This window comes from Globicephala melas, chromosome 11 (genome assembly GCF_963455315.2).
Source record: "Globicephala melas chromosome 11, mGloMel1.2, whole genome shotgun sequence".
NCBI lineage: Eukaryota > Metazoa > Chordata > Mammalia > Artiodactyla > Delphinidae > Globicephala > Globicephala melas.
The window spans coordinates 46,836,166-46,857,170 of NC_083324.2; the positions used below are offsets into that span (position 1 = coordinate 46,836,166).

At 40.3% G+C, this 21,005-nt stretch overlaps 1 long non-coding RNA gene across 1 annotated transcript; it reads right to left on the reverse strand.

Annotated features, from left to right (window-relative positions):
* Positions 1–7,266: 7,266 nt before the first annotated feature.
* Positions 7,267–20,264, reverse strand: LOC132598086 (uncharacterized). Its single transcript, XR_009565759.1, has 4 exons — positions 20,161–20,264; positions 16,378–16,531; positions 12,686–12,862; positions 7,267–7,493 (listed from the first exon to the last, which is right to left on the reverse strand). It is a non-coding gene; the product is annotated as an uncharacterized lncRNA (long non-coding RNA).
* Between the last annotated feature and the right edge of the window lie 741 nt (positions 20,265–21,005).

Here is a 21,005-nt window from a genome sequence, read left to right on the forward strand (position 1 = left end):
GGAAACAAATAGAGATTTTTTAAAAATAGAAAAAAATCAATAAAACCAAGAGCCAGTTTTTGAAAGCATAAACAACATTGAAAAACCTCTGAGAAGGCTCACCAAGAAAAGAGAGAGGACCCAAATAAACAAAATATGAAATGAAAGAGGAGAAATAACAACCAATACCTCAGAAATACAAAAAACAATAAGAAAATACTATGAACAACTGTATACCAACAAATTGGACAACCTAGAAGAAATGGACAAGTTTCTAGAAATATACAGCCTGCCAAAACTGAATCAAGAAGAAATAGGTAATCTGAACAAACTAATCACTAGAAGTGAAATAGAATCTGTAATTTAAAAAACTCCCTGCAAACAAAAGTCCAGGGCCAAATGGCTTCACTGGGGAATTCTATGAAACATACAAAGAAGAAGAACTTATACCAAGCCTTCTCAAACTCTTCCAAAAGATTGAAGGGGAGGGACACTCCCAAAGTCATTCTATGAAGCTACCATCACCCTGATACCAAAACCAGACAAAGACACTACCAAAAAAGAAATTACAGGCCAGTATCTTTGATGAACATACATGCAAAAATCCTCAACCAAGTATTAGCAAACTGAATGCAACAACACATAAAAAGGATTATATACCATGATCAAGTTGGAGTCATACCAGGGTCACAGGATGGTTCAACATACACAAAATCAATCAATGTGATACACCACATCAACAAAAGACAAAAACCACATGATCATTTAAAATGATGCAGAAAAAGCATTTGATAAAATGCAACATCCATTTATGATATAAACTCTTACAAAAGTGGGCATAGAGGGAACATATTTCAGGATAACAAATGCTATTTATGACAAACCCAAAGCCAATCAATATAATACTCAACAGTGAAAAGCTGAAAGCCTTCCTGCTAAAATGTGGAACAAGACAAGGATGCCCACTCTTATCACTTCTATTCAACATAGTATTGGAAGTCCTAGCCACAGCAATCAGACAAGAAAAAGAAATAAAAGATATCCAAAGTGGAAGTGAAGAGGTAAAATTGACATTATATGCAAATGACTTGATACTGTATGTATAAACTCTATGGACTCCACACAAAAAACTACTAGAACTTATAAACGAATTCAGCTATGTAGCAGGATACAAGATTAACATACATAAATCTGTTGAATTTCTTTACACTAATAAAATATCAGAAAGGAAAAGTAAAAAACAATCCCTTTTAAAAGTGCATCTTTAAAAAAAAGAAGAAAAAAACAAGCCTAGGAATAAACCTGAACAAGGAGGTGAAAGACTTACACACTGAGACTTATAAAACATTGATTTTAAAAAATTGAAGATGATTCAAAGAAATGGAAAGATATCCCATGATCTTGGACTGGAAGAATTAATACTGTTCATACTACCCAAAGCAATCTACAAATTTAAGGCAGTCCCTATCAAATTACCCATGACATTTCTCACAGAACTAGAACAAATAATCCTAAAATTGATATGGAACCACAAAAGACCCAGAATTGCCAAAGCAAAACTGAGAAAAAAGAAGAAAGCTGAAGGCATAACCCCCCCAAGACTTCAGACAATATTACAAAGCTACAGTAATCAAAACAGTACAGTATTGGCACAAACACATATATGGGTCAAAGAAACAGAACAGAAAGACAAGAAATAATACCACACACCTACAGTCAATTAATCTTCAACAAAGGAGGCAAGAATATTCAATGGAGAAAAGACAGTCTCTTCAGCAAAATGTGCTGTGAAAGCTGGATAGGGCCATGTAAATCAACGAAGTTAGAACACTCCCTTGCACCATACAAAAAAATAAACTCAAAATGACTTAGAGACTGAAATATAAGATGTAACATCATAAAATTCCTAGAAAGGAATACAGGCAAAACAGTCTCTGGCATAAATCGTGCCAATATTTTTTTAGGTAAGTCTCCCAAGGCAAACAAAATAAAAGCAAAAATAAACAAATGGGACCTAATCTAACTTAAAACCTTCTGTGCAGCACAGGAAAGCATAAACAAAATGAAAAGACAACTTGTGGACTGGAATAAAATATTTGCAAACAATTTGACTGAAAAGGCTTATTCCCAAAATATACAAATAGTTCATACAACTCAGTAACAAAAAGGCATGATACAAATAAACTTAGAAAACAAACTTATGGTTACGAAAGTGGAAGGGTGGTGGGGAAGGATAAAACGGGAGTTTGGGATTAGCATATACACACTACTATACTTAAAACAGATTAAACAGGGACTTCCCTGGTGGCACAGTGGTTAAGAATCCACCTGCCAAGGCAGGGGACACAGGTTCAAGCCCTGGTCCAGGATGATCCCACATGCCATGGAGCAACTAAGCCCGTGCTCCACAACTACTAAGCCTGCTCTCTAGAGCCCACGAGCCACAACTACTGAGCCTGCGTGCCACAACTACTGAAGCCCACTCACCCTAGAGCCCACACGCAGCAACTACTGAACCCACGTGCTGCAACTGTTGAAGCCCACGCGCCTACAGCCTGTGCGCCGCAACAAGAGAAGCCACCGCAATGAGAAGCCCGTGCACCGCAACAAAGAGTAGCCCCCGTTTGCCACAACTAGAGAAAGCCCACGGGCAGCAACGAAGACCCAACACAGCCAAAAAATAATAAAATTAAATAAAAATTAAAAAAAATAAACTACAGCAAGATATCACCTCACACCAGTCAAAATGGTGATCATCAACAAGTCTACAATGATAAGAGCTGGAGAGGGTGTGGAGAAAAGGGAACCCGCTTGCACTGTTGATGGGAATGTAAGTTGATACAGCCACTATGGAGAACAGTATGGAGGTTCCTTAAAAAAACAAAAATAGGGCTTCCCTGGTGGCGCAGTGGTTGAGAGTCCGCCTGCCGATGCAGGGGACACGGGTTCGTGCCCCAGTCTGGGAAGATCCCACATGCCGCGGAGCGGCTAGGCCCGTGAGCCATGGCCACTGAGCCTGTGCATCCGGAGCCTGTGCTCTGCAATGGGAGAGCCACAACAGTGAGAGGCCTGCGTAATGCAAAAAAAAAAAAAAAAAGAACTACCATATGACCCAGCAATCCCACTACTGGGCATATACCCTAAGAAAACCATAATTTAAGAAGTGTCATGTACCACAATGTTCATTGCAGCACTATTTACAATAGCCAGGACATGGAAGCAACCTAAGTGTCCATAGACAGGTGAATGGATAAAGAAGATGTGGCACATATATACAATGGAATATTACTCAGCCATAAAAAGAAACAAAATTGAGTTATTTGTAGTGAGATGGATGGACAGAGTCTGTCATACAGAGTGAAGTAAGTCAGAAAGAGAAAAACAAATACCGTATGCTAACACATATATATATGGAATATTAAAGAAATGGTTATGAAGAACCTAGGGGCAGGACAGGAATAAAGACACAGACATAGAGAATGGACTTGAAGACCCGGGGAGGGGGAAGGGTAGGCTGGGATGAAGTGAGAGAGTGGCATGGACATATATACACTACCAAATGTAAAATAGCTAGCTAGTGGGAAGCAGCCGCATAGCACAGGGAGATCAGCTCAATGTTTTGTTACCACCTAGAGGGGTGGGATAGGGAGGGTGGGAGGGAAATGCAAGAGGGAAGGGATATGGGGATATATGTATACGTATAGCTGACTCACTTTGTTATACAGGAGAAACTAACACACCATTGTAAAGCAATTATACTCCAGTAAAGATGTTAAAAAAAAAAAAAAGGAAAAAGAATTCAAAACAGGGCTGGCTTTCAGGAAGCCAGCTTCTTAAGGTACATTTTCCTCACACTGTATAAAAAAAAAAACACATGAAAATGTGCTCAACATCGTTAATTATTGGAGAAACGCAAATCAAAACTACAACAAGACACCACCTCGCACCATTCAGAATGGCCATCATCAAAAAGTTTACAAATAGGGCTTCCCTGGTGGCGCAGTGGTTGAGAGTCCACCTGCCGATGCAGGGGACACGAGTTCGTGTCCCAGTCTGGGAGGATCCCACATGCTGTGGAGCAACTAGGCCCATGAACCATGGCCGTTGAGTCTGCGCGTCTGGAGCCTGTGCTCCGCAACGGCAGAGGCCACAACAGTAAGAGGCCCGCGTACTGCAAAAAAAAAAAAAAAAAAAAAGTCTACAAATAATAAATGCAGGAGAGAGCGTGGAGAAAAGGGAACCTTACTACGTCTTGGTGGGAATGAAAATTGGTAACAGCCACTATGGAGGGTCTTTTAAAACTCAGACTAGAGCTACCATATGATCCGGCAATCTCACTGCTGGGCGTATATCTGGAGAAAAACATCATTCCAATGGACACATGCACCAGAACATTCGTGTGCTATTTAAAAGAGCCAAGACAGAGAAGCAACCTTAATGTCCACTGACAGAAGAATGGACAAAGAAGGTGTGGTACACACATAGAATGGAATATAACTCATCCATTAAAAAGAACAAAATAATGCCATTTGCAGAAACATGGATCGACCTAGAGATGATAATACAAAGGGAAGGAAGGAAGTCAGAGAAGGACAAATATGATATCACTTACATGTGCAATCTAAAGAAAAAGTGATTCAAATGAACTTATTAACAACACAGAAACAGACTCATAGAGTTCGAAAAGAAACTTATGGTTAGAAAAGGTAACGACACAAACACAAATGCTCACCAACCAATCAAGAAGCAGGCTGTTTGTTCAATAGGATCTGGCCAGGAACTGTCACCAATTCCACAAGTGAAACAGATATGTGACTCCTTCACTTATCTGATGCATAAAATGACCCCATCATCTCCTGGGACACGGATCATGTCCACAGCCCTCCTGCATGGCCACCCTTTCTCTGTTTCACATCCTTGGCTTTTTAAATAAGCAATTTGTGTAGGTCGAGGAGAGAACGGGCAGCGAGGCCAGAGAAGTAAGTAACCAGAGGGGGGCCCCAGCAGCACACTCGGACAATCACCCCGGTCCTCCACCCACCAGGCTCCTGCCCCCGCCCTCCTTACCCTGCTCCCAGGACACGTCAGCCTCGGCCTCCTTGGCCACAGCCTCTGCTTCCTGTTCCCTTTCCAGAGCATCAGCCTTGGCTCCTCTCACGCATGACCCCTCTCCGTCCACCACCCCTGACACTGAGGGCACCTGCGTCTCCTGCGAGCCTGGGGACCAGGCCATCATCTTTCTACCAGTGGCGGCTTGCACAGCTTCCGATCCACAACAGTCACAGCAAATGACGGCTGCATGAATGAATGAATCCTTGCTAGCCAAACCTCCTTAGGCCACGTCTTTAGGAAAACTCTCCCTTTCTTCATAGTAGATCCATGAAACATCTTCAACACTATCTTACTGCCTACAAAACTACTGACTATAACAGGATTCCTTCAAAGATACAAATGGCATAGAGACAGCACTGCTTATGAACCAAAAACCTTTTTCACTTTAAGATTTCTTCTCAATTTAATGACAGTGCAGACGAGGCTTGTTTTCTATCAGAACATTTCAAAATTTTAAACAGTGAAGATTCTAATTAATCAAGTAGTAACTGAGTTTCCCCCCCTTGTTGCCACCCTTTTCCATCTGCACAGTTTCTTTGTGATACTCTTATCTTTCACTCTGCTTCTGAGTTGACTTTTATATTAACAAGCCCTGCTTCTCAAATTGAGGTACATGGTGGGAATGCAACTGAGGTTATTATACTGAGAAAACAGCCACATCCAATCCCTGGCACAACCGGGAGGGAAAAAAATAAATGTTACTCCTAAGTGACATACAGTTTAATACAGTCGATTTCCTAAGTTCAATACAGTTTTAATTTCCCATACTTATGATTTCTGACTACCTGAATTTTTTTTTTTTTTTTTTTTTTTTTTTATGGTACGCGGGCCTCTCACTGTTGTGGCCTCTCCCGTTGCGGAGCACTGGCTCCGGACGCGCAGGCTCAGCGGCCGTGGCTCACGGGCCCAGCCGCTCCGCAGCATGTGGGATCTTCCCGGACCGGGGCACGAACCCGTGTCCCCTGCATCGGCAGGCGGACTCTCAAGAACTGCGCCACCAGGGAAACCCGTATCTGAATATTTTTAACGATTAGACGGAATGGTAAGACAGGAAGAGGGCTAAGAGCACTCACTCTTCTTTTCTTTTCATGTTCTCTCTTGCCTGTTGGGCTTTGGTGAGAATAAACCACTGGAGGTTTGCTTGATAGCAGAGGATCACAATGTTAAAATGCCCAAGTTTGTGCAAACTTGGAGCATATCTGTCACTGTAATAAAGCATACGTAAAAGGAAAAATCAGCGACCTCTCCACCCCCATTCCACCCCCAAAGAAACGATTTTCTTAGTCTGATTAATGGAAAAGGAACTCATCAAGAAAGTCTACCTTAAAGCTACAGTAAGTCCCCTACATATGAATGAGTTCCTTTCCAAGAGTGCGTTCCTAAGTCCAATTTGTTCATAAGTCCAACAAGTTAGCCTAGGTACCCAACTAACACAATTGGCTATATAGCACTGTACTGTAGTAGGTTTATAATACTTTTCACACAAATAATACACAAAAAACAAACACTTGAAATAAAGATACTGTACTACTGTACTCTCTACAGTACTGTACAGTGAAGTACACAAAAGCACAACCACTTGTAGAGGATGCACGCATGTGACAATGTACAGCAGACACATGAACTAACTTATGAGATTGGACACGTGAATGTACGCTTGCATCTTTGAAAGTTTGCAACTTGAAGGTTCATATGTAGTGGACTTCCTGTATAGCAGAATTGACTTGAAGTTTTGCTGTCCCCAAAGGGACACACTATCAGGATGACCACACCCTTCCTGGCCCTGTGACCTTCCTCATCTGTAAGATGGGGGTAGTAACCCACTCCATGGTGAGGTTGTGAGAGCTGAAGAGATAATGCATTTAAGTACCAAGCACGGTGCCTGATATGCACACTGTTGATTTCACATTAGTTTAATCCTATAAAGTTTTCCACAGGACTGATTTGCCCTATAGGTGGCAATATATTTACAGAATGTTCTAGGGACTCAATCTTTCAATCCTCTCATGTTGGCTTTTCTCAAGTTTAAAAGAGTGTTGCCAACAGAGGTGGTGACATTCCTTTCTTTAATTCCTAAGAATCACACATGGAAATACAAAACAATTTCATGCATGGACACACACAGCCCATCTGACTGAATGAATAAAAGTAATTGTTTTAGATACTTGCCTGTTAAGGATCATTTGCAAACCACGCAAACTTCGAGGGTGAAAAGGTATTCGACTTTTCAAGAGTCTATTATAGAACACGTCGAGAAGAGAGTAATATTCTTCAAGTGTCAACACTGGCTGTAATTCTTCGATATAAACAACTTGGATGCCACCTAGAAGATAGCTTATTTGGTCCTCCAGAAGTATCAGCCTCCTCTGCCGGTCAAAATAACTCGGTAATCTTTCAAAAAGCTACAGTATTTAAAAAAAAAAAAGGAAGAAATATTTAGTTCTATGGTACTTTAGTAGTCTAAGTTTAGGACTCCAATAAACGGTATTGAGGAATTCTAACAAGAAAATTATTTTCCTAGAAGGAAAGTTCAAGTAAGCAATAAGAAAAAAGCTATGGAGTGCTGGAAATATTAATATTCAAAATAAACCACTGTAAATCTTAGGAACTTTTAGCTAGGAATTGAAGGGATTGCAGAAGAAAAGAAATATGTTCCAAATAAAAATAAGTGTTAAGTACTAACATTTAAATATTCAGGTAAGAATCACAAGTTAGGTTAGAAAGATTAAATGGTATAATAAAGAAGGGTTTTAGAAATAAAGTCTACATACTTCAATTGCAACTCTGTTTCCTCAGAATTTCCCTTCATTTCCTAAATTCTATTTTGAAGCACCTACCATGTACTTAAACACTAAACTGGGCCCTTGGCGTTTAGAGATTATAAGAATTTGTGTCCCTGTATCCCAGGACTTATGGTCAGGGTGCAGGGAAACAAAACAAGAATCAGAATTCAGCGTACTAAGTGCCACATCACGGTGAAGGGACTGGAGGGTCAAGCAAAGGTTTCCAAGGATGTCTAACATAACCAATATGAAAAGATAAAGAGGATTTAGAGAAGGTTAGATGCATCACTAATTATTAGAGAAATGCAAATCAAAACTACAATGAGGTACCACCTCATACTGGCCAGAATGACCATCATCAAAAAGTCTACAAATAATAAATGCTGGAGGGACTTCCCTCGTGGTGCAGTGGTTAAGAATCCACCTGCCAATGCAGGAGACATGCAGGAGACAAGATCCCACGTGCTGTGGAGCAAATAGGCCCATGCGCCACAATTACTGAGCCCATGCACCATAACTACTGAAGCCTGTATGCCCTAGAGCCCACACTCCACAACAAGAGAAGCCACCGCTCTGAGAGGCCCACGCACCTCAACAAAGTGTAACCATCACTCACCACAAGTAGAGAGAAAGGCTGCGTGCAGCAACAAAGACCAAATGCAGCCAAAAATAAATTAAAAAGAAAAAAAGCTGGAGAGGGTGTGGAGATAAGGGGACCCTCCTATACTGTTGGTGGGAATGCAAATTGGTACAGTCACTATTAAAACAATATGGGAGTTCCTTAAAAAACTAAAAATAGTGGGAATTCACTGGTGGCCCAGTGGTTAAGATTCTGTGCTTTCACTGCTGAGGGCACAGGTTTAATCCCTGGTTGGGGAACTAAGATCCCTGCAAGCTGCTTGGCCAAAAAAAAAAAAAAAGAAAAAGAAAAACTAAAAAGAGTTGCCATATGACCCAGCAATCCCACTCCTGGGCACATACCCAGAGAAAACCATAATTCAAAAAGACACATGCACTCCAATGCTCATCGCAGCACTATTTACAATAGCCAGGTCATGGAAGCAACCTAAATGCCCATTGACAGATGAATGGATAAAGACGATGTGGTACATATATACAATGGAATATTACTCAGCCATAAAAAAGAACGAAACTGGGTCATTTGTTGAGATGTGCATGGATCTAGAGACTGTCATACAGTGTGAAGTAAGTCAGAAAGACAAAAACAAATATCGTATATTAACGCATATATGTGGAACCTAGAAAAATGGTACAGATGAATCGGTTTGCAGGGCAGAAATTGAGACACAGATGTAGAGAACAAATGTATGGACACCAAGGGGGGAAAGTGGCGGGGTGGGGATGGTGGTGTGATGAATTGGGAGATTGGGATTGACATGTATACACTGATGTGTATAAAATGGATGAGAATAAGAACCTGTTGTATTAAAAAAAAAAAAGTTAACATGACATGTTCCTGGTCAAAAAAAAAAAAAAAAAAAGAATAGCATTTCAATGGTCTTCCTATAGTTCAATGACATGTTTTTTCCAGTGGGGTAGACATTACATATGGGATAATTTTGTTTAGATACAAATGGATCCTGTTGTCTCCTTCTAAACACAAATTCTATAATTGCAATACATTTTAGTTATAAAATTATTTGATAATCAGAGAATATATGCAAAATATGGAAATACTAAAAGCTACAACACAAAGTAGCATTTTCTAATTTTGTTTAGACTGGTAAATTTTTTATTATTGTATAAAATTAGAAAACCTTATATATTAAACATTTCACTGTAGTGTTTTTATCACTATAAAGTGATTTTACAGTAAGATAAAGCATAATTTGCTGAGAAATACAAAATTACACAGCATGTCCTAAAATATAGATTGAAATGTAACTGCCAGATATAAGAAGAAAATAGATTAAATGGAGCTTTTATGACCTGATAATTCTTCTATGTTGTGTTTTTAAAAACTCAATTGATTTCTTTTCATAATTTCTGTGTTTTATTTCAGCCTGCATGTCTCTGCGGAAACATAAGGAAAATTATTTGAAAGTTTACACTAAATAGAACTGTTATATTTTCTCTTCTTAACATTACATCCTGAAATATTAGAAATAACATGCTTTCAAGATTAAATTTTGATCAGGTGAATGCAATTTGTAAACCAGCTGAAGATCAGCTGGATGTAAATTTGCAGAATTATTTTTATGCTCCCTCTGAACTGTGTAACTCAGCATGTGCTCCTTATGCGCCCTCTCCTATAACTACAGATATAATAAAGATGAGGTAAACAATACAAGAATGAAAATAAAAACAAACCGGATATGGCCAAAATGACCATGGTGGTAAAAAAGTTTTGTCCGAGTTACAGCCCCTAAATCTCCTGACTATGGGACAGTCACTCCATTCATATGGTTTGAAACCTCTCAAATGGTTCAACAATTTTATAATTATTTGCAAAATAATAACAAATTAAAAAAATTAGGACTTCTCTGGCGGTCCGGTGGTTAAGACTCCACACTTCCAATGCAGGGGGCTTGGGTTCGATCCCTGGTTGGGGAACTAAGATTCCACGTCCCACGTGGCGTGGCCAAATAAAAAATTAATAACTGAAACAAGAAACTGATACAAACACCACTCTGGCTTTGATGACATAAGCTCCTGGAATCCTTACTGGGAAAAACTAACATAAAACAAAACCTTGAACAAACCCTCATCAGCGTTCCTGCAAACTGGGCAACATCCATATTTCGAAAAAGGTCAAGATTGGAAAGGGGTGCTGGGCCTGTGTGAACACACTGGACCAGGGAGACCAGGTTAGGTTATGGAAATAAGAGATAAGAAATCTTCCAAATTCATACAACTGTCATAACCGGGGCATCGGCCCTCTAAGGCATGCTGGTAAAGGCAACAGATTTTTTTTGGCGGCATTTAGTCGATACTGTAATTTACCCAAAGGGCCCAAAGAGCAGCATGTATTCCTTTTCTTGCCTTTTTCAGTGTAGAGCTGTCCTCTCCTATCCTACCCAGCCTAGACCCTCTGCTCTAAAATTATACCTAATAAGCTAAACTCAAACTCTATGAGGTGTGATGATCTGGTTCAGGTAAGTCAATAACATATCAATGTTCAAGAAATATAACCCAAGGACCTCCGATACAAGCATCAAAAACTAAACAAAACAGAAATCTCTAACCGGTCGATTTTAGAAGAGAAGCTTTGAGTAGGAAGATTTAAGGTGATACCAGTCAACTCTCAATATTCTCTAGCCCAAGAAAAATATATGGAAGTAAAAGATATGAAACAGCATTACACCAAGAACCAGCCACAACCCTATTCCAGCTCTTCTGTAAGAAACTCTAAATACTGTCTGTTTCATTTAGGATAATTCAATATTAATTTTAAATCACAGTTTTAAAGCGAATGCAAGATCTCGCATAAACAAGGCTAAAACGTGTAATGCTTTATTGTTGTTAATTTCATTTGTCAAAGCTAAGAAAACAAAGGTTCTACCTGGCTATGAATGGATTTACTTCATTGTTTGACAAGATACATAGCTATTGACAACTGAATTTGGATAATAATGATCAATAAATTAGACAGTTATATTTCTACTGATTTCAATTTCTAAAACAGTGGTCTATTTAATTTATGTTGCTATGTTCCTTAAGAGTAGGCAAATCAAAATGACATGTTTTGAGCTTGTGCTGGTAACTGTCAACATGAGAGCTTGAATTTAAAACAAAGTATCCCTCTGGAGGAAATGAAGAATTCATAGTAACACAACTCATGTACACTCAGAAAATTTCCTTAACACAATGTATCTCTTGCTAAAAACAGCAGATACTTTAAGTCAACAGTAATGAAACTAACAGAGGCACTGTTTTAAAAAAAAATGGTCCTCTACATTCATTGCTGAGTCACTTCTACTGCTACCATCTGTATTAAGCTACTTTACATTTCCATATTAAACCTTGAGTTCTCCATACCCAGCCTCCAGCACTTCACATTCACACTTTTCCAACAATTCTTTAATTCAGTGAAATAAAAACGCTGGTTGGGTTATGAATCTACGAAGCAGATTAGTAGAAAGATGATTAAAACATGTTCCCTACTCTTAAAAATGCATTATCTAGTAACATGTAATATAATATAATGTGAGAGTGTTTACTTTTATTGAAGACTGAAGAATTTTATTGGATGAACTACATACAAATAAGGAAATTATAAATACTCAGCTTGGACAAGGAACCAATGGAATAGCACTTATCTTGGTGAATTGGCTTTTCCCAGTTCCAGTCTGTTTTCATTGTTCGCCAGCTGACTAACTCTGAGTTCTGGGTCCTTGGGACAATCTCTTCATGATGGCTACACATCTAGCTCCAGACCAAAATTGTACCCTGTGAAACACTCAACTGAACCACAGACTAATTGCTGAATTTCTTTAATATGTTATTCTAAAGCCTCTTGACTTAAGGTCCAACAACTCTCATTGTTGCTTTTATGCCCTGACTTATCCAATCCCACTTTTTTTCTATACCAAAAGGTAGGTCAGACATTCCGAAGGTTTTGTTCATCTGGACACGCTGTGAGATCGTTAGAGCAATGGGTATAGGCAAAAGTTTCATGGGCTGGATCCCAGTGCGTGCAAGGCTGAGACCCTCTCTTCTAGCTCATGTTTTTTTGGGGTTTCCTTTTGGCTGCATTGGGTATTGTTGCTGCATGCGGGCTTTTCTCTAGTCGAGGCGAGTGGGGGCTACTAACTACAAATAAGTTCAGTTAAATAAAAACTCTTACGTACGTTAGGGTTGTTTCCATTCTCCAGACTTGCTCGAGGTCTTCATCGGGGTCCTTGAATCCAGTAAAGGAGTAGTAAGACTTGTCCCATTTGATGGGCCTGTCAGATATCCTTGTGGCCTCTTTGAGAGGCTGGGAGTGCACATTAGTATTCAAGCTTTGGATATGTTCAATAGATAAACTGCAGGAGTTGAGAATATATAACACTGTGCTTAGCAGATCTCTGGTGTGCAAAGTAAATTTGACTGCTCGAAATCCTAGAGAATATAATTCCCCCAAACAGTTAATACAGATGATTATTTGCTTTACTTGAAAAACATTTCTTTTCATACAACATTTATAGAATCAAAATCTTTAGAACACTCCATTACTCATTAAAATTCATCCTATTGGAAAATCATCTGTAAATGGAAAACTACATCCCTTCTCCAAAACTGTACCACACTACCTCCATCTTCATGAAGTCCTCTGTCAGCTCCCGTTTCTAGTTTGGCGCCAGTGACCAAACCCACCCCAGCCCAAGAAGGGGATTGAGAATATTTTCAATGCTGTTCATAAATTTGGTCTCTACAGTCTAAGGGTTGGAAAAGCTCTCCTATGAGCAAGTGTCCACCAGAGAGGGTGTCCAGCACTAAAGAGAAGGGGGAGGGTGGAGGTAGGGGGAGGGTGGGGCAGGCTGCCCTGCTTCAGTGGTTCAAGGAGGGGGGCCAATCCAGTCTCAGGGGTCACAGAAACCCATCTCAAATTTTCTCTACGGTTGAAAGAGACTGTCCTCATACTCCCCCATCCAACTAGCTAGGGACACAATATTTTCAGAAGTGACTCAAAGTTCCCTAATTTTTTAAAAGTTAGCACTTCACAATCTGACTTTAATGCAAGTAGTCCCTGGGCTCAGGGTAGTAATCTAACTTACGTCAACAGTAGGAAATCTACTGGTTCCCCTGCACCTTTATTGGGTATTAAACATGGCGCTAGTAGAATTTACATAACTTTTCAATGAACACTCTCACCAGTGCCATTATTATCTCTCTTTTGAAATGTGAAGAAGCAGAGGTTCAAGGAGGTTAAGAAGCGTGAAATGAGGGCTGAAATCTGAGCTGCCAGCAAGCCAAGCGTTTTCCCCATTATAACATGCTGACTCTTTTTTTGGAAAAATTTTTAAAATTAGTTTTGAAAATTATACAAGGGTTATATAAGTACATCCTTCTTGTAAAATTATATATACAAAGTAAAAGTCTCCTGTTGACAGGCACACAACCTCACACTTGCACTAGATGTAACCCCATTAACATTTAGGTACACAAGCATTGAGACCTGCACTGCCTCATACGGTAGCTACCAGCCATATGTGGCTATTTATTGGTAAAGTTAAATTGAAATTAAATACAATTTAAAATTCAGTTCCTGGTCATACTAGCCCCACTTCAAGTGGTCAGTAGCCACATGGGGCTAGTGCCAGCTGTACCAGACAGCACTCATACAGAACAGTTACATCACCGCAGAAAGTTCTCTTGGACAGCACTGCTCTAGACCTTTTCTATGTGCTTTGTGTGTATGTTATATATGATATATACGCTTATGTGTCTGCGTGAACACACACCCACAGTGTGAATTGTTTCTTTTTAACATATAAACTGCACCATTCTGGACCTATGACTTTTTTTTTTTTAATTTATTTGTTTGGCCACTCTACGCAGCTTGCAGGAGCTTAGTTCCCTGACCACGGATCAAACCTGGGACCTCTGCAATGGAAGAACAGAGTCCTAACCACTGGATTGCCAGGGAATTACCTGGATCTATTACTTTGAACTTGCTTTTGTTATTTAACCTTGGTGACTCTTCCATTATCTGTATGTATACATCATTCTCTTTCTTTTTAGTAGCTCTATACTAATCCACATAATCAATGTAGTGCAATTTATTTAACACTTCCAAAACTGATCACCATAAAAGTTGTTTTTAATTTTTCACCATTCCATACAAGACTGTGTTTTCTTTGCCACGATGACCGTCACCACAATCTAAATCATTCTCAGATATACCTGCTATGCCTGCCACATAGATTTATAGAATCTATAACATGCAAACTAAGAAAGACTTTTTAGTTGAATCATTGATGATAAAGTGAGAAATACTGGTAGGAAAATTATTCCAGTCAGTGAAAGAGGAAAGGAAAATCCAAATTCCTGCATTTGAAGTTATGAAGAAATAGTTTATCCTCAGAAGAGGTAAGTCAATGAATAAATCTCAGTTTCTCTCTTATCAATACCATTAATTATTTAATCCAATGTAAATGCTGCTACATAGTGTGGAATGCTTGTGCCAGACTGCACATAACTTTTATTGGGAAATATTAATTAATTAGTTTAGTTTGCATTTGATTACTTAGGCTAAACATTTTTATATGCTTATTGGCAATTTATGTGTATTATTTCCTGAACTATCTAGTCACTGTGTTTGCCCATTTTTGTAACTAAGCTACTCTGTTTTCTTTTTGACTTCTAAGAACTCCATATATATATCATTTATTTTTTTTAATTAATTAATTTATTTTTGGCTGTGCTGGGTCTTCCTTGCTGCACACGGGCTTTCTCTAGTGGTGAGCGGGGGCTATTCTTTGTTGCGGTGCGCGAGCTTCTCACTGCAGTGGCTTCTCTTGTGGAGCACGGGCTCTAGGCACCTGGGCTTCAGTAGTTGTGGCGCACGGGCTTAGTTGCTCCTCAGCATGTGGGATCTTCCCGGACCAGAGATGGAACCCGTGTCCCCTGCACTGGCAGGCGGATTCTTAACCACTGAGCCACCAGGGAAGTCTGTCTGTCTGTCTGTCTATCTATCTATTTATTGGCTGCACCATGCAGCTTGTGGGATCGTCGTTCCCTGATCAGGGATTGAACATGGGCCCTTGGCAGTGAGAGCGCAGAATTCCCTGGAACACCAGGGAATTCCCACTAATTTATTTTTTTATAATCTATTTTCATTTAATAAATGGTTCAAAGTTAACCATTAACTGAAAGTGGAGGATTTTTCTCTTTACTCAGCCAGAGCTGATGACAGCTATTTGTTTTAGCATTAGTTCACAGAAAGCTCTTAGTAAATCTTTAAACTGTTTTAAAGTTCATTCTAAAAATAAAGTTATTTCCTCAAGGATCACAGAAAGGATGGATAGACCCACATTCATCCTTAGTTTAAAGGATCACTGGATCATGGCTAAAGCAGTGACAAAGGACAAACAGAAGGCTGTACATGAAGACTGATCAGATTTTAGAAACGGCATGAGGCTGGAGTTAAAGGGCTCAAGACCCCTATTCTGTCTCCATGGTCCTGGGACATTACTAAGTTACAATTGGGCAAATACTACCTCCCTCACAGGGTACTTTGAGGACTAAATTAGAGAATGTAAGCTATATTTTTTAAAGGTATAAATTGTTATATAGACATTTAATACTTAAAACAGCACTGAAATAGGAAGGGGACAAATAGGAACACTTCAGTTTTCTAGTCAGAAAAGTTTAAACATAAAAAATGGCTCATCAACCACATGCAGCCAGGAACAGAATCTAACTCCAGGAAAACATGCAATTAAATGATATTATTTCCTATGACAAGGCTTCAATCCGAAGGTCTTCTAGCAACGTTAGACAGATTTGACACATCACACCAAGCCTGCAAGGGACTCACGAGAAATAAGAAATGTACCAGAAGTGCTGAAGTGTTCCTGGCCATCAGAAGAGTTCTGGTCTGTTTCTCTTACAAAAAACATAAGTTGGGTTGGTTTCAAAGACTTGAAGCCTGGTTTCTGGAGGTTTTCTAAGTAGGCACTTAATCTCTTAAGAGAATTTTCAGTGACTTCCTGGAAAACAATATTAAGAGGCATTTATACACAAAATAGAACAAGGAAACATCAGAAATTATATCCCGACCTTTTAAACACATTATTGAGTGCATTAAAGAATTTAGTATTAAAAAATGGTGGGATTTCATAGCTCCTCAGTACAGGATAAAATTGGATCCACACCTTACAACATGGAACTCCATAGGGATGAGATGTGTAAAAAAAAAAAAAAAATGTGGCCACATAAGTACTAAAGAAAACATGTCCGAGTTCCTTTATAACTTAGATGTGGGAAAAGCCTAACTATGCCTGAATATCTCAAGTAATAAATGATAAATGGTAATAAATGATAAATCCAATTACCTAAGATAGTTTAAAAACTTAATATAGCATAGGGAACTATATTCAATATCCTGTGATAAACCATAATGGAAAAAAATATGAAGAACTATATACATATTTCTGTATAACTGAATCACTGTGCTGTATGGCAGAAATTAACAAAATATTGTAAATTTTTAAAAAAATCTTAAGAACACATAAAAAAACCACACATTTTTAAGGAAAACACACACACATACACACAAGAGTCTACAGACAAAAATTGACTGGGAATAAATATTTGCAAGTTATTTCATAGTAAAGAGCTAATTTCTTTCTATATAAAAGGCTCTTAAAATGCCTATCCAGAGATTGGTTGAATTATGGTATCTTCATTCAATGGAGTGCTACACAACCAAAAGGAAAAAAACGGGGAAAGAATGTGACACGGGCAATATATATGAAAGGACATGGAGTGATTTCTAGGATATACTGTTAAGTGAAAAAAGAAATGTCTTTTAGTGACGGAACAGCTCCAAGAAATGGCATAAATAATAACTTTTCTTCTTATCCCTATAGGTCTCTTCTCAGAAACACAGTGTGATCTGAAATTAGGAACAGTCCATTTATTTTTGTTTAATTTATTATAATACACCACTCTCAGCTATGACAGTCCCATGAGCAGCTGAGAGAATTTCCTGTTAGTGAAGGGCTAAATCTTCAAAATTAATTTTTGATACTTATCTCCATTTTTGCCCCAAAAAACCAGGCAGAACCACCCAGAAATGAATAAAAATGGGATTGGGGTAAATGAAATTGGGATGGGAGTGAAACTCCTGAGTAAACTTTGTGTTTAGCTTTTATTTATTTATTTATTTATTTATTTTTTGCAGTACATGGGCCTCTCACTGCTGTGGCCTCCCCCACCGCGGAGCACAGGCTCCGACGCGCACGCCCAGCGGCCGCGTCCCACGGGCCCAGCCGCTCCGTGGCATGCGGGATCCTCCCGGACCCGGGCACGAACCCGCGTCCCCTGCATCGGCAGGCGGACTCCCAACCACTGCGCCACCAGGGAAGCACTAGCTTTGATTTTTGAAACCTATACATGTTTTGCCTATTTTAAAACTGAATTAAAAGTAAGAGGATAAAACAGCAAAAACTGTGCTTCACTCTGAGATCCTGGCCTGATGCCATGACTACATGCGACTCTATGCCTCTTTCCCTTAGAAAGGGGTGAACGTGCCCCACAAGAGTCAGGGGAAAACCGACATAGAAGACAAACTTATGGTTACCAAAGGGGAAGTGGGGGAGGGATAAATTAAGAGTTTGGGATTAACATATACACACTACCATACATAAAACAGATAAACAACAAGGTCCTATTGTATAGCACAGGGAACTATATTCAATAACTTATAATAAACTATAATGGAAAAGAATATGAAAAATAATATATATATACATATATGTGTGTGTGTGTATATATATATATCTGAATCACTTTGTTGTACACCGGAAACTAACACAATGTTGTAAATCAACTATACTTCAATAAAAAAATTTTTAATTAAAAAAAGAGCATTACCAAATCTTTAGGTAAAATGAAAGTGAAAATGATGTAAATTGCACCCATATTAAAGACAAGTTATTGAAAAATATAAAGTTCTTCCTATGAAGTTTTTAATAAAAGCATGTGGCTGCATGCAGGGCTCATGGGATAATCCAGGATAAGCACCTCCTCTCGAAATCTGTAACTAAGTCACATACCTTAATATACAAGGTAAAATTCACAGGTTCCAGGAATTAGGACATGACACATCCTTTGGAGCCAGCATGCAATCCATTACATTTGGTGACGGGATCACCATTATAAACTCCCCTTTGTTTCATTCTGCCTTTGAATGACTTTGCAGAGAGAAGCCACCATCTGTGGGTGTCACGCCAAGTCCACCTGGCATTATTTCACATCCGCTCACACCCCCAAAGTTAAGGTCTCCCATGATTCCAGCCTCTACTGAGCCTGCCCTATTCATTGGGCACTTGGGTTGGATCCAGCCTCTCACTTTTCTAATTGGCTAGTTGTGAGTTTTTTTGTGCACAGCACTTCTCTTTTCTTCTTGGGCCAATGGGTTCCAGGATAGAGCTGCGTCACGGGTGTTCTGTGCCAGTTCCCCCTTTATTGCTGCTCAACTTCCAACCCACCCTTCACACATGCTCTGCAGTAATGAACAGGATTCCTTTAAGCTTCTGTCCTTCAGAGTGAGCACAATGGTAAGCTTTTCCAGTAGAGGGCGCTAGGGGGACATTGCAGAGAGAGGGGCTCTCCTGCTGGTTTTGGAGGCTGCAAGATTGATTGGTCACAAGTGTAGGCGTGATGGTATCTGGTGCAGACCTGCCCAGCCATGGGTGCAGAACTCGTGGCCCTCACAATGTAATAGAGAAGACAAATCTGACTCCATATCAGATCTGTTTCTTTTACTTTAACCTTTGTAACCTACTGTTTTGCTACAAGTTAATTACTAAAGGGATGTTGCCTATAAGCTTAAATTATACATAATGGCCCACCTCTGGGATGCCTGCCTCCCAGGTAATGAGCATTAAGCTAAAATATCTTTGTTAACTCACAGCAAACATCCTGACCAGGCCCACATGTGAATGGCTACAGGAATGAAGAAATCAGAGTCTGAACAGAACCAGGATTTTACTCCCTTCCCTTTTAGTATAAAAGAAGCCTGAATTCTAGAGAAGATGGTTCTTTGGGACACTAGTCCACCCTCTTCTCGGTCTGCTGGCTTTCCAAATAAAGTCACTATTCCTTGCCCCAACAAACTGTCTCTCAATTTACTGGCCTGTCATGAGACAAGCAGTATGAGCTTGGACTCAGTAACATCAACACACTGCAAACACTGGGCCTCCTGCCCACACTGGCACTCCAACCTCCTCTGCTTGTCCACAGGCCTAGCCATCAGCTGACCTGCCTGCACCTGGTTTGTGCCCCAGAGAGTTGCTTCCTGCTTACCCAGTGGTTGGGGAGCCACGGCAGGAGCAACCCAGCCAACTTCTCTGCCACCAATGAGGCCTGAACACAGGACCTCGAGAGAGGACCCCTTCCAAGCTTTTTTCTTCCTGGGGGGCTCTCCCTCAGCCCTAGGGCCCATATTGAGTTTTATTACATCTTATAGTCATTATTTTATCTAAGTTGTTGGGCTGCACCCCTCAAGCCAGCAAGCCCTGTACTTGCCCATGTCACAGAGCCTCAAGCCAGAAGAAGCAGCCCAGAGTCAGCAAAAGCAAGCCCAATGGTTTAATGGATAGGAGGATCTTACACATCTGAAGCAAGGTCCTGGAGCGAGACACCCATGGCATGCAGCAAACAGCGGACAGGACACGGCGGCAGTCTTCACTCCAGGGGGAGAGGAGCGGGAGGAGGTTACCAGTTAGAGGAGGAACTGACGTCAGACTGACTCACTGGTTGCCAGAGAAACCAGCAGAGGAGCACGCCCCTCACTGCCCCTTTGATAAAGCAGCATAGTGGAGAGAGCTCTCATCTAAAGATTAGAACAATCACCAGCTGGGGCCAGGGGCAAGTACACAGGCATTTTCTGATCAGGCTCTACGACTGAGAGGGAAGGTCAGTCACGTGAATAAGGCATAGGTAAAGCAGGGGCTGGTCGAGCAGGGGATGTACAGAGAGCAGGGGATATACAGAGAGCAGGGGATGTACAGAGAGCAGAAGAACAGCCATCTTGGGTGACCTGATCAGACAAAATTTACCAATTTTTATATTGTTTCCCTGTTGAAACCGTCTTGTGATTGGACCCAGACCTGATTCAGCAGTACCTCCAGCCTTGGGGATGAGTCCAGGCTTCGCTCCTCCTGGGTGCTCCCCACCTAGAGGATCCTGCACAGGTGCTCCAGTCTTCTGAGTCCAGCTAGCATACTGGTCATTCATGTAAAAAAATAAAAAATTATTGACTATATCCTTGGTGCTGAGATACAGCAGGCTGGCTCGGCCTCAGCAGCCCACCTCTTCCTCAAAGGACATAAAGCTCACAGGCTCGGGCTTCCCTGGTGGCGCAGTGGTTGAGAGTCCGCCTGCCGATGCAGAGGACACAGGTTCGTGCCCCGGTCCGGGAGGATCCCACATGCCGCGGAACGGCTGGGCCTGTGA